The sequence below is a fragment of the Aquila chrysaetos genome, chromosome 10 (genome assembly GCF_900496995.4).
Source record: "Aquila chrysaetos chrysaetos chromosome 10, bAquChr1.4, whole genome shotgun sequence".
Lineage (NCBI taxonomy): Eukaryota > Metazoa > Chordata > Aves > Accipitriformes > Accipitridae > Aquila > Aquila chrysaetos.
Window position 1 is genome coordinate 20,873,413 of NC_044013.1, and position 10,765 is coordinate 20,884,177.

Consider the following 10,765-nt stretch of genomic DNA (forward strand, 5'->3'; position numbering starts at 1 on the left):
ACAATGTATGGTTTGAACTCAGCTCCGGGTTGTGAAGTGAACTTGAGTGGGTTGGACAAAAAGGGGAATAGCAGCTCCTTTTAAGACCTCTGCAACCATCACAGGCAGACAATTAACTTAGTCCTTATTTCAGAATTGTTTTCATTTGAGACCTTTGATTCAAAAGGAAGAATTTTAATTATTGTTTTGGCAAATAAAAATCAAGATATTTTAAATCTAATTTGATCTGTATAAGAATTCTTTCCAGCTGTCAAACTTCAATGATTCTTAACACAAAGAAGAATGTCCTTTACCCATTTGAGATTGTCCTGCTACTGGGGCAGTCCAGGCACATGTTAAACAAAGTTTTCTTAGACCTCGGAAGTTGTTCAACATGAGTAAGTTAGCCTTTCCTCTAGCTTTACAAGAAACCTAAATTTGTTCTTCTCTTTGCTTGGCCTATGTGCGCAATACAAGACCAAGACCAGGATTTGAGCACTGGGCTGTTGCAAGTCTGGGTAAATTCGTAACAATAAGTGGACTCAGGCTTGTTCAAACCAGCTGAAAGTCTGACCCTTTCTCTGTGCTAGTAATTTGAATTGAGATTAGGTGGTGAAGGTTGAGAAGTTTTAAATCCAGAAATAATGCCTGATGCAATTTGAAACTGAAGAGTTATGACTCGGTGCATTACTGGAAAAAAAGATTTGGAGATGCATCCAAATTCCAGCGTGGTAGGATGATTAGGTCCAAGATTCTCGTTTTGCCTAAAATTTCATAAACGTCTCAGCTTTTGGCATGACAGTCTTCAATAGTGCAGTGCTTCAGCCTGCTTGCTCTAAGTAACTCCATTGGCTTCCACACAGGTGGAGTAAGGTACTTTTTTTGGCAGCAGAAAACATTTTCCTGGCTGAGATAGGTAAGCTTGACAAAACAACCTTCTCTTCTTGACCTTTCGTTAAGGAGTTTTATGTAACAAATTACAATGCAAACATTTTCCTAAACAGAAAGGTTTCACAATTTTGACACTGAAAAGTGGTATCACTTACTTTCTTTTGCTCAGTGAAAACATTTTATGCAAGAACCAATCAAAATAAACTACAGGCAGGAAATCAAATGTTAAATCATGGTGACAGTTTAGTCAATTTTACATATTTTCACTGAAAACAAAGACCCTAACTACTTACTTAATTCTACTTAAAAATAAATTAGTATGCTAAATAAAACGTGCAGCCTAAGACAAATAAGATATAAATAGAATTTCTAGGATAGCCCAGCCATTTTTTTTGCATCATTTAGTATTTTTATTGATTTTTTTTCCTGCCAGCTATTTAGTTCTGTTGTTTTTCAGACAAACGGTTTTTTCCTGCTTTCTTCTTAAGAAGAAACACTTCTTTCTTAGGTAATTGCAAACAGGGATTTGAAGAAATTTGCTGACAGATACCAGTAGACCCGATGTGAAAATCTTTACTTACTTCTGCCTTAAAAAATATAATGTGAAAACATGTATGTACTCGATCAAGAAACATGGAAGTCAAACCCTGTTATTGCTTCAGAGTTGGACAGTAGTGTGATGTTCTTGCCTCGACTGTATTTAATACTAGTTTCAGCTAAGCCTGAAAGCACAGATAACGTGAATATAGAACAAGGAGTTTCCATAGTGCTACCCCATGCAACCATTCCCCTTAGTTAAATTCTTTCACACACCCAAGCCCATGCACTGTTGCCAAAGAAAATATTCAGAAATCAGCTGGAGTAATTTCTTAATGGAGGTGAAGTTTCCTTAACTGGTTGAGCAGTGAAGTTTTGCTATTTTCTCCTTAATTTTTAGATACTATGTCTATACCAAAAAAAAAAAAAAAAAAAAGATATTAAAAAGGATATATCATCCTAGTTAGCTCCTCTGAATATACAGTAAGCCAACTAACTCAAGTTAAATATTAGTTAAGACAAAATACATGAGTTAGTGGATTGCATTCAAGATAAGAGGGAGGCAGATTTTGAACACTGGCAATCTTGCCTCCTCTGCTAGCTTATCAAAGACATTTTCCCCTGTGCAATGTGGATACACATTTTCATTCAGATTCCAAGCCAACAGGGAATATGCAAATTCCTTCACTGTGGGCCAGCTTTTTTTAAGTTATTTTTTATTTTATTACTAATTAAGCTTAGAGTCTAGTCATAGATCATGACTCCAGATGGGTTAGCTATCACTGACTAGAAAAAATAAGACGACTTCCTACCTGAAGACTTCTGAATTGATGAGCACATCAAGATCCAACAGCAGGGTCCAAAGCACTAAGCACAGAGCAACAACTGAACAGCTTTGGGAAGAACATTCACAGGCAATAAGGCAGTGAAAACAGAAGAGAAGGCATGTGTGAAACAGCTGGTTTCCAAGTCTACAGACTATATTGATTTCCTGCTGTACAAAAGTTTGATGACTAGTCTAATCCAAGATAATATAAAAATAATTCTGCTTTCTTGCAGAGCAGCAGATTAGCTCACTTCACTCCCACCTTTCTCCCATTTCCACGTGTATGTAACATGCTCACCACAATTCACAACCTGGTTAGGTTGTGTTGCTGACCTGCCAGATCAAGTTTAAATCTGGTAGCTGGGCTGACCCCCAAGGAATGCCCAACACGGTACCAGGGCAATTATTGCAAATGCACTGACTACTTACAACTCTTCTGAATGACACAGTGTCAGTCTTGGGGTAACCATGGTTATGTGACACTTTTTGAATGTCTAGAAGGTGCTTATCTTGTTTACTCTTCCAACTTCACCTTGAGTATGTGCATCCAGCCTCCATAACACCTCTCTGCTATTGAATTTTAGGACTCTAGTGATTCTAGTTACAAGCTTAGCCATACTGCTGAGAGGTCACACTTTTGGAAAATAAATATCAGGGGTTTCCTCCATAGATTAAACAAAAGGAAGCTGTTCTTCACATGAAGAATAGTTAAGCTAAGGAACTCCACTGTGGAATATAGCGGATGCTAAAAGTTTACAAGTGTTTAAAGGAAAACTGGACATGCTCATGAGAGAGATTTATTGAATGTTACTAAATACATAGAAGCTTTGCCTGGCCCAGGAAGTGTCAGAGCTGAAAATGGTGGGAGCCCTGGAGAGCACTCACAGGGAAATTGTGCACGTTCATTCTGCTCCCACACTCTTCCCTAGACAGTCATCCATTTTCACTCACTGTCAGAGACAAGATGCTGGGCTGTGTAGGTCTCTGGAATGAAACGAAGGTTCTTATGTTCTTGTTTCTTGTAGACTGGGATTCTTCACCTGCTGTTTTCTTAAGCTGTTGTTTACTGCCATTATAAACTGTTTCAAACACTACATATGTCTCAGACTTCTGCATTTACCTGTTGGATGTATGATGACCACTGGGTAGATAATGACTACAGTATATTATCAAACTATTTTACAGACCTATACACAAGTTCCAATCAGGAAATAATGAAAAGCAGTATCTACAGATGTTATTCCTGGACTACTTCAGACAATCTACACAATACAAAATTATGCACGTGCCTTTCCAAGACTGCAGAAAATTGAGCTAGCTAATAATGAACAATTCAGCTACACAATGTCTACCATAAAAGCTAGACGTATTTCATGTTTTGCACAGTACTTTAGTTTATTATGCAATTTTCATTACTATCACTGTAATTCTGCCTGAGAAGCATCAAAGTTCAGTCTAGTTATCCCTGGCAAAAGGCACTGTTCGATTCATTTCACAACAACTGTTTATTTCTCCTTCTTCCTAATAGCATCAGCTGCTTTCAGCTTTGTTGAATGATGTAAATTAGTTATTCTGTGCTAGAAAGTCAGTGAGCAAATTGGCCTTTGTTTGCAATGGCCTCTCCAGCAGGAAACATTTGCCAGAGATCATAAGATGAGCAGCTAATTGTGGCTTTCTAAAATGCCTTTCATTTTCTCCACTACAGAAGTTCTATTTCTGCTTTACTTAACTGATAAGCACTAGCAGAACTGTCCCTGTGGAGATGGGGTGAGCTTCAATGCATTGATGTGAGCTTTCTCAAAAGCTCGGGCATTTTCCAATCTACGATTTTGGGTTTTTTCCTTTGCAGATATTGAAGTCACCTTCAAAACTTCCATCTTGATATGCAATATTTATCATATTTAAAGCAAGGCATTATATTTCAGAAGCTTTTGGGCATACTGTAGTATTAGGCAACATGTTTTCTAAGGATGACAACAAATCTTCCTAGTGGAGGAGGTCACAGTAGGTTTTAAAGAGTTACAGAAATCAAAGAAAATGGATGCTTCCATCAGTGCCATAGGGTATCTCTTGTTTGAAACACTGTTCCTATTTAGACTTTGCCTACAGTATCCAACTAAAGTATAGGTCAAACTCAGTCAGGATAGCAAAAATGACCCGAGAATGGCGCTGAGGATTAAAGAGGCCACAAAGACTGACAAGATCTGGAAACTCCGGCTACTTCTGTACAAATTGGATAAAACTCATGTGATGGCATGATTCAGGGCTTTAAATAAGCATAGAAATAACCTTTTAAATAACCTCAGAAAACTCATAAAAAACGATTCTCAAACCAGCACGAGATCTGGTTCAAGCCAAATCACAGAAAAATTGCTGTTTGATGACCACAATATAGTCAACTCTGATAACATCATAAGAGAGAAAACACTTCAGAATTCCACCACAGGAATATGAAAGTTTATAAAGAAAATTAGAGAAAAATGGAAATCATAGTTAAAAGAAAATTCCAAGAGCAGCTACAAGAGTAGGGTGACCGCATGCAGCAGAGAGGCTATTCAAAAGTATTACATAAAGGTTCTCTGTTCACAGCCACCTCACAGAAAAAGACTCCGAAAGCAGCAATAAGAAGAAAGACTATGTGGTTAAACATCTGAGTAAGGACTGCTATCAGAAGTAAAAAAGACATTTCGAAATGTGGAAGATAGGGCCAGATGAAGAACACGGAAAAAGGAATTAATTCTGTCAAGTTACAAGTAAAAGCATATTAAAAAATCTTTTCCTCATTGGCATAAAGTACAACTTGCTATAGGTATAAAGACTACCAATAAAAACTTTTTCAAAGTACTGGAAGCCAGAATCCTGCCAGAAAGTTTCTGAAACCAACAGATCATAAAGATATAAACACTTAAGATAAGCCCATTTCAGAAAAGCTAACAAATTCTTTCCATTTGTGTGCAGTACAGAGGAGGTCAGCCAGGTTCACCCACTAAGCCAGTCTGCCCAAGGAATGAGTCTAAGGAACTGCCTCAAATCAAAGTGTTAAAGAGACAGCTTTTTCCCAGCTCTGTAAAATGAACAGCCATAAATTGCCAAGACCAGAGAGTATTTACCCAGGAGTTCTAAGGGACCTCTAATATGAAATTTTGCCGAGCTACTACAGCACGTAACTTGTCACTTAAATCTCCCTCACTTGCAGAGGAGTACAGTGGGCAAATGTCTCACAAATCTTGTAAAATGGCTCAAGGGTGTTCTTGCAAATAACAGACCAAGGAATTTATTTTCTGCTTATGTACACCAGTAAAATACATAGTAAAGGTCAGAATCAATAGATACTTGGATAAATGTGATTTAATGAGGAAGAGTCAATGAGCTTTCCAAACACAAAGTGATGCCTAGTAAATCTTTCAGAATGTTTTGAAGAATTTATCAATGTGTTAATAAAGGTAACCCACAGTCATACTAGGATTTTCCTCCTAAGATGCTGACTTAGATTTCTGAATGGCTTTGACAGCAACTACCTTTCTGTGGGCTCTCTGACTTTGCTGTAGAATAAAGCAGTGTCTTTCAAGAATTAGCAAGTTGTTAAATGATAGAAACAAAGAATTAGTTTTCAGATTGAAAGAAGTTATAAGAGGGGTCCTCCAAGAATCTGTACTGGGACCTGTGCTACTCAGCATTCTCTTAAACAATCTGAAAAGGTGAAATGGGGAGATAAACAGAGCAAGACAGTTTGCTGATCATAAAAAAAAAAAGGGGAGGAAGAAATCCTCATTCTGGATAGTTAAAACCTAAGTCTAACTATGAAGGGACACAAATTTCCCAATGTTAGCTAATTAGGTCATTACATGGAAAATAGAATTTATTGTCAACAAAAAGAAAGTAATGCACATGGGGAAAAGCAGCCTTAACTCTTCCTGTGCAGTGATTATCTCTGTTTTTGCTGTTAGTATTCACATCCGTTATCCAAATGTTGCTGCAGGTAACACCTAAAATAGCAGATAGATTGTCAGAAAGTAGTTAAAATACCCAATCAAGCATTAGAAATTTTTTTGACATAAAGAGGTAGAAAATGTGTTCTATTCAAAACCCACTGTTCACATTGCACATTATATTTAATTCAGTATTCTCTTTCCTTTTTATTCTTCCCATGTCAAAAAAGGAAACAGAAGAATTGGAAAAGGAATTAGAGAGCATTTCAAGTGAAGGCTCACCCAATATATGCATTGAGGGAGGTTGGGTTTGGTTTTTTGTTGTTTATGGGCTTGGATTTTTTGGTGGTGGTGGTTTGGTGTTTTGGGGGGGGGGGGGGTGTTTTGGTTTTTGGGTTGTTTGTTTGTTTTTTTTTTACTACTTCCACAGACATTTATTCCCTCCAGTCATCAGAGGATACCAGGGAAGGGAAACTGGTTCTGGTTCTTCATAGCAGTTCCTATATCCTGCTTTTCATTTTCTGGATCATGCACACAGGCATGGCTGCACCCACAGTATTGGTTTGGCCAAATACATCTTGCAGGTGAGGTGGGGGGTGTCAAGAAAGGAATTCTTCCTTTTTCCTTTTATTAATGCATTTATGTTATTTATCAGATTCTTATGTTAAGGGTGACTGAGCAAACCAAAAAATGAGCTTCAGTACAAGGCCTCTGACTCAAGGCACTTCCGAGCAAATAAACATACCTCATCTACTATGAGATTAATAGACTCCACTTGCACTGCATTTAAGTAGGTACTCACTGCTCTTTGATATAATCTGGGAATTTGATTATTTAAAAAAAAAAAAAAACACAAAGGATGAATTCTCTCATCATACATTAATTTTGTACAGGTTCTAAAAAGCCTCTATTCACCATACCAAAATTTTGCTTATGACTAGGGCAGACAGCCAGAGTCTGTAGCCTTGTGAAAACATCTCTTAACATCTGTCTGCGGTGGCTGCACTGTTGAATTCACTGGGACTCACAGATTTTTTTGCAAGGGGGGTGGCGTAGATGTCTTTATATATAACCAAAGATTTTCTGAGAGGTCCTCAGCAATATCAAAACCAGTGCATTTCAAAGGTTACCATCTTTTATACACAAACTGCAACTCATACAGCACAGATCCAAAAGCAGTTACCATCATCTCTGTGGTAGCAGTTACCACCATCTCCAAACAAACCAGCTCCTGGAGCATTTTGGCATAAATAAACAAAGCAGTGCAAGGCACTAGCCAAAAAATCTTGGAAATCACAAGAGAACTGCCCACAAAAGCTCTAGTTCCCTGAACAAGCTTAGCATTTCTAATTCATAAGCATCTTTGGACAAGGAACAAACAAGAAAATCTTAAGTAGGGGAAAGGGAACACAGCCCTAATTTTGGAAAGCCACAGCAGTACAGCAGATACATAGATAGCTTGTGCTTCCCTCAAATAACTTGGCAGCAGGCTTTCTAGCTGTCCGCAAGCAGCTACCCCTGAGCCACATCACATCACAACCTCACTAAATCCTGCTTAGAGAAGTACCAATCCATGCAATCCAGCCCCAAGACAGCTGTTTGACCACACCACCAAGCGTAATTGAGAAAAATCAGATTTATTATGGTCCTCAGAGACAATTACAACTTCATTCCTGCCCTATGAGCTCTCCCATACTGGAGCCAGAAGCAGTCAGAAATTTGAGCAAAACCTCAAGTGCTTAGAGCCAACTCCTTTCTTCTCTCCAGTCTCTCAGTAAAGTCCCAGCTCAGCCGGGTCCAAGCCACAGCACAGGTACAGCAACTCTGAGTGACAGTCCATCTTCATATGAAGTTCTGTAAAGCATCACTTTTTCACACCACCAATAGAGTGAGTCAAAACACACCAGAGCTTCCTAAGCCAATCCTTTTGCCAGACTGCATTTTGATTTAATCTGCAAATACTAATATAACAAAGTTACAGTAACACAGAATACATCCAGCTTAGCTCCCTCCCCCTGCACACCAAAAACAAGAGTGAGACAGATGGCAAATATGAGTCTTATTGCTAAAACACACCTCAAATCACTGAAATACATGATGATTGGGATATAAAAGTCTGAACAGATTTGAAACATGAACCTTGTGTTCAGGCATCTCATCAAGGGTCTGGTATGACAGTATGTGGGATGGATTGGGAGAGGGTAACACACAAGGATGGGCTTTTTGGTGGGAAACTTTTGTTTGCCTTTCATGTAATCCCTAGATCTAGAGGACTAAAAATGGCCTTTTGCCAGCTCTTTTGCACAGTTGTGTTTACCTTCTGCCCAAACGTGATTACTGCCAACTCTCTTGCACCACCATGCTTACCTACTGGCAAAGCAGGATTACAGATCAGTCACCTCTCCCATCCTTTGGAGAGGTACTTGCTCCCCCTTTCACCTAGCCAAATGCAGGAGGGAGAGCCATGAAGAAGCAGCAGCAGCAATAAGACAGGGGCCACAGCTCTTGAATTCAAGACACACAAATATAAAATGTGAGTGACTGACAAACAAAGGAGACCAGTATCTTTTCCCTTTACCTTTCATCATGCAGATAGGAAGATGGACACAAGGAAGGCGAAGCTGTCCGTTTTCCCCCAAGGCACTCTTTGTATGCAGACCGTGTCTTGGTACAGCAGAAGTTTCATGCTATAAATACACCTCACTAGGGAAAACAACCTGCAGCTTAGGTATCTCCTTAAATAAGGATCATTATTTACAAAACACTGTCAAATAACCAGTGAGGAGATATCACTTAGAGATGCTGTATAAACAAAAACTATACAAAGTAAAAAGTTTTAAAGTTTGTTTTGCTTCCCAAAGAAAACCCTGCTTTGCTTGATTCATTTCCCCTTAAGCTCCAAATCCATGATATTTATAATTTCAGTTAGAAACCAGCAAGTAGAATATTTCACTGCTAAGTCAGTTAATTTCTACGGTGGGTGGTGCAGTCAGGCTTCCCTACTTTACACCTGCCCAGAGTTTCCACGGCCTCCCACCCAAGAGGTGGGCATAGCACATACAGCTTAGCCTGCCCATTCCAGCTCAAGACCCCAGCCACAGAATTGGCCCTTTGCAGGCGGAACAACACAGCTTCCAGGCAACAGCACCTGAAGGCACAGTCACATACTGAGCTAGTCCACACAAGCAATCAAAAAGATATTCTCTTCCTGTTGGCTAATATTCTTTAGAAATTTAGGGTATTTGCCCAGGGGAACTTCAGAAAGAACAACAGTAGTACAGATTTCCTCAGCCCAAGTCCAACCAAAGTATCAAAGACTACCTGGGAGGGGTGCCACCAGCCTGGAAAGGCAGAACAACTACCACACTCATTAAAACTCCTGCTCATTGTCTTAGCTGCATTCCCATCGACATCATGCTGAGCATTCAAATGTATAGTAAATTAAAACCATGTATTGGATTCTGTTCCCAAAGACAGCAGAACCAATTACTCATCTGTTTTTGATTTCCACAGCTGTTCACCAAGTTTCTAACCAGAGCACAGATTAATTTTAAGCTACCAACTTAAACGTTTTCCATATGGCATCCAACTAAGCAGCTTGGATTCTTTTAGTTTGAAGCTGGAATATTTGAAAATTATTAGGGCTTTTTAGGAATAGCACATAAGAAATAAAAGCTAACGTCCTCCAAACTCAGGGACAAAAAGCAGTCTAGTTAGTAACCTGCCTCAACAAATCTGCATAACTAATTATTACTAGTGTGCATGAAAACTTTAAAAGTAATAGACTCTCAGAAGTCCCCACTGTGCTACATGCTGCTATCATGTATATAAAAACACCATTACTGTATGAAGATTGCAAAATCCCTGTGATTACCCATGCTTAACTTTGCTCAAACAACCTTTTTTGCTGAAGTTTTCCATTTTTGGATATTGAAGCGGAACTTTTTCTCAAAAGTTTGAGAAAACTCCTTTCAGCTGTTTCAGAAACATGTGGTAATTAAATTCCCCTGTTTAAAAAAAAAAAAACAACCAAAACACAACAAACAACAACACACCCACACCACCCCCAAAAAAACCCCACCCCAACCCTCAAACCACCACCAAAACAAAAAACCACAGACACTCAACCGCCTACAAAAATACCCCTTTTAAATTATGCTGGATATAACACCAGCACCATAAACAACTGGAATATCTTACATACCCTTCAGTTAATGGTTTAATTATTAAGACAGATAATGAGCTTTTGGCATGTTTGTTGTGCTGGGCCTCACTCCTAGGATATATGTCTCAGCTAATCTATAATTTGGGGATAAATAAATTTAAAAATCAGCTGGCAGCATACTCTCTCTTAAAAGGGTACATTACTGCAGTAAGCAAACATGCTGCAGGAGCAAACTGAGAAGCAAACAGGTCAGCTGTGCAGCTACTGGACTAAGGGAAATTCCACCAGGGTTGGACTATTTTATCACATTGTATTAAGAAACCAAGAGGTGAGATGAACTGCCTTCTTTTGCCCTGATGTGTGAGGAGACTGGCAGAGGACACTGAAAATCTCTTGCAGGAAATAAGAAAATTGCTTTTACTCTCTTATCTTTACATA